We start from the raw sequence: 4,326 nt of genomic DNA, 5'->3' as shown, positions 1-4,326 counted from the left end.
AAACTGAACATGAGCAGTGAAAGTATACGGATGGACTGTTCATTTGGTCCCAGACTGGGACTGATATTTTTAGCGTTTCACTTCATCTGTGTGGCTCTCTCGTTTTTATTCTGTCCTTGTCGCCTTTTTTTTTAAATTTGACCATCCATCTTGCGGCAGCTTGTTTAAGATTATGTGTACAGAAGCAGGTAAATGTTGTGTGCCCAAGAGAAAGAGAACCAGAGAGAGAGGGAGAGAGTGGGGATGAGACATGGGTGTTCACATAAGTCTTTGAGGAAGTTGCACAGTTTGGTGAGAGGACACAGTCTACGACCTAGCTTAGTGAAAGAGTCACTCCTGTTATGTGGATTCTGAGAGGAATATCAACTCACTCAAGAGTGCTACGGTTTTGCTCAGGTCATGTTTATTTACTGAATTCTTAATTCATTTTCTAAAGCGTTTTTCCCTAAAAACATAACTCGGTCATCTTGTGGTACAGGTTGGGAGCAGGGTTGCTAAACACACCTACAGTACCTGCAGACATTTAAGAAAGCATGCACAGCGAGGGAGTGACTCACTGCTGCAGGTGTAGGAGTCCTACTGTCACATTGCGTAGGTCATTAATGGACAGTGTTCACATATGACTCAAACTGTGTGTTCATAAATGTTTTATTCATTTTATTTATAATTATGATGCCAAAACTGAACAATACACTCAGTCTGTTTGGTGACACATTAATTAGAGCTTAAATGTTTATTTATTAAAGGCTATTACTAAATGAAAAAGTAATTTGTGGTTAAAAATGACAGACGATTTACAGTTCATTACTGTGAAGGGACATAATGTAAACCTTTTGTAATAGCTTGGTATTTTGTTGGGTTTATGCTTCAAGATATTTGATTTGGTATTTAGCTTTTTATACATTTGGTTCTTCTCTGTTTGTAACTGCCGTTAGTGTCGTGTGTGATGAATCACTCAAGTCGAGCTTTCTCGTCCTTCTTGTAGTTTTCTTGTGTATTTTTTGTGTTTCCTTGTGTTTGAAATGATTTCCTCTTGTATAGTGTTTTACTTGTTTTTTTAGACCCTGCCTTTTTGCTGGGCCCTTTGTTGCATTCTTCACTCTCCTGACTGATTAATTGAGCTTGACTATTGCCTGTTTTAAGGTCTAAGTCTCTCCTCCTGGGGCATACTGTGAATCAAGTTCAATACAGTCGGGCTTTTTTCTGCTTCTTTGACTAGACAGAACCTAAAACCCCAGCTGGAGATGACGGGTATCACAGCAGGGGTTATAAACTTTCTTTTCTGTTTAATTGTGCTTTCTGTTTCAGGTTCTGCGTACTGATAAAAGGGGCATTTCATGGGTCATATGACTCTTCTTCTACACCCCATGAAGGTCACTCAATCCAGGCAGAAACACTATCAGATGAAGAAAAAAATTCTGATTAAAAATCTATCAAAAGTATAAAAAAATATGACAGTATGCAACATTGTTGGAGAGATTATTAAAATTATTAATCTTGTCATTTAGTGCACAGAGTAGTAAAATACAGATTTTAATTCAGTTCAATTAATTGGTTGCTGTGTGCACTCTCACTGCTGTTGTGTATTTCTAAGGCAATGGCTGCAGGTTTTGGAACTTAAACTGGACACATGTAAACAGTAAAGATTACCACCCTGTCACTGTTGCTGTCACAGGGATTCTAGATGTGTGTCCTGTGTTCTAGTAACAGCATGTTTCACCAGTGCAAAAGAGACTAAGCTCCAGATTTGAATCAACAGTGAAAACATTTATACATTTTCTGACGCATTCATGTGACAACACGGTGCATAGTTTGTGTTTCATTCAGTGGTATTAGTAAGGTACGGCTTATAAACTTGCACATCTAAAATGTATACTCCTGGGAGAGAATCTATATAGCATGCTGTAAATAAAAGAATCTGTGAATTAATGACTTTATACTAAAACTCTGAACTTAACCTGCTGCCGATCAGGCTATATTTCCACCATCAGTTGCCACGGTGATTTAGAAAATCTTTTAGTAAAAAGAGAGCCACTTTCATGACACAGAAAACTCAGCTCAAGCTGGCTCACTAAGCCATTAATGACACTTTGTACAGTACATAGTGTCCATTATTTTGTGCTTATCCTTTGGGTCCTCTCCTTCCACATGAACCTTTACACCTTTATGTGAACAGTAAAGGTTCAGTAAAGGTTAATGCTAATGCTGCAAAAGGCTTTGTTCATTTTTGTTTAACATATTGAAATTGGGCTGTTTGCTCCGGCAGTCTCATTTGCTGACTTACACAGCAGAACATTCTGCACCAGCTCGGGACAGAAATCTCCCCATCCTCACACACATAGTGCTGGAAATACAGTCCCCACTGGTACTCGCACCAAAACTGTCATTTGGGTTATTATCCTGCAGAATAAGTGGAGTGAACGATTCTGTCCCGAGGAGTCGAGATTCAAATCTGCGATGTCATACTGATCTACAGCGTGGAGCCACTCTGTTGGCAGTGAATAGAAAGCTGACTTGGTGAATCGCAAATTACCTCCTCCCAGTCTAAGAAAGTCATCCTGAATCTTGTCACAGTGACCTTTCTACATTTTACAATTTATTCTCTGCAGAGTTTTACATCCACATAACAAATTCATATTAAGAAAGAGGGCAAATCACTCCTTGTTTCTGCAAAGCAGGTAGTATATTTTACCTTCTCTCCTATAGTTTCATATTTTAGAGCTCCATTTCACTTCTATTGTCCTTTAAGTTCCCTGGCAGAGCCCCGAGGGCCAAGAAAAGCAAGACTGAATGCCTTTTTATTCCCTCCTCGTCACTGATTAACAGAGCTCTTGGTATAAAGATTGGCAAGCAGCTTTATTTTCTTCACACTTGGCCTGAATAGAGTGATCATCATAGCTTTCATCAAAATCAGGCCCTATTCACCCAGAATTGCACATAAGAAGTACCCAGCACTCACTGGAAACAGCACTTACAGTTGTGTGAAGGGAATAGTGAAGGATGATTTTGTGGCAAATCTAATTTATTCTTCTTGGATGTGCGAAATGTGATTTGAAATTGAATGCTAACTGATCTCTGCTGTATTACAGGTTTCCTGTTGGAGCAATGGGAAACAACTCAAACCAATTGTAATATTGCCACTAGATGTCAATGTGATCCCAAGGGACTTGTGGTTCACTTCCAATACTGGAGGTTTTGGGTCTGTGCCTTCAGCCCCATGAAGTCCTGGGCAGAAGTGGAACTGTTATCATAGAATGGGAATGAAATCTGTGGAGTGGCAGCTGGGTTTCTTAGGTTCTCACCAGTAAATGGCAGGAAACTGCACTCAAATTGCTTAAACAGGGGGAAAGATGATAAAGGAGTCAATGAGAATCAGATTCATGATGAAGGCTTGAAGAAACCTGGTTTTAAAGCCATTTAAAAGTTTTGGTCCTCTTGGGAACCATAGCAAACAATACATATAATAATACCTTAGAACACACACTCAAGATCTGCACTGTCCATACTTCGAGGTTTATAGAGGTGCTCGACGAGCTGTAGACTAAAAATGTCCAATATATAATTTCTTCACACTAGGCATGCAACAGAGCAGCAGCAGAGTAACAACGTCCCAACATGTTCTACAATGCGGCTTTGTCCTGCGCCTCCTGCTTCTCCCGTTACGCACTGGATGTTCTCTACCATCAGCACTCTGATGCTCTGACCACTGAAAGACAACAACATTTTACATACGTGCTCAATCCAAAATTATTGCGCAACATCCATTGTTTACACTATGATCACAACACACATGATAAAGGCACCCTGGTGCGTAAAATAGACACATCAGGGTTTTTTTGTTTTTTCTTCTGTGTTATTGTCTTTAGTTTTGTTTCGTTTTAGTTAGTTTCCACAGTGGGTTTGCTTGTTTTAGATTTTAGTTTAGTTTTTAGTAGTTTCAGTGTAAGTTTTAGTTTATTATTTTAACGTGGAAGCTACTGCTGTGTGATATTCCACAACAAAGCACACCTTTCAACTTTTCATGAATGTTGAAACTGGGCTTTGGGGATGCACAATATGAATGTCCCTGTCTCTAAAGCACTTTGGGTCAGCTTCAGTTGTTTAACTGTGCTGTAGGCTATAAATAAAATATACAAAGAAAGTTTCAGACATTTTTCATTTTAGCCCCGCCCCCCAAAATATAAATAAATAAACAAAATAACAAAATAAAATAACATAAATAAAATACAATAAAATAGAATAATACAAAATAAAATGTTACAGTGGGCTATCCATCCTATCATTATTGTATCAATCCGATACCAATACTGGGACTGGTATCGATAT

Source organism: Pundamilia nyererei, unplaced genomic scaffold (genome assembly GCF_000239375.1).
Source record: "Pundamilia nyererei isolate P.nyererei 1_Seehausen unplaced genomic scaffold, PunNye1.0 scaffold00217, whole genome shotgun sequence".
Classification (NCBI taxonomy): domain Eukaryota; kingdom Metazoa; phylum Chordata; class Actinopteri; order Cichliformes; family Cichlidae; genus Pundamilia; species Pundamilia nyererei.
This window is presented reverse-complemented; position numbering follows the sequence as displayed.